Here is a 270-nt window from a genome sequence, read left to right as displayed (position 1 = left end):
CCATTGTCATTTTTATTCTTGTGACAAGATTCTCTTAGAATGCCATTAATAAGTCCTAAGGTAGTCAGCTTGTTTGAAAACTTTGCACAGTATTTTTTTCTTTTTTTTAAATTTTATTTTATTTTATTTGTGAATACACTGTACAGAGGGGTTACAATTACATGGGCAGCATAATGCATACATTTCTTACCAAGCATTGCAGCCTCCTCCTTTGTTTACCCTTCACATCCCTTCCCAGCCTCCCCCCTCCCCCCCAATCCCAATCCTTCT

The sequence above is a fragment of the Dipodomys ordii genome, unplaced genomic scaffold (genome assembly GCF_000151885.1).
Source record: "Dipodomys ordii isolate 6190 unplaced genomic scaffold, Dord_2.0 Scaffold97, whole genome shotgun sequence".
Lineage (NCBI taxonomy): Eukaryota > Metazoa > Chordata > Mammalia > Rodentia > Heteromyidae > Dipodomys > Dipodomys ordii.
The sequence above is the reverse complement of the archived record's forward strand: the minus strand, read 5'-3'. Positions refer to the sequence as shown.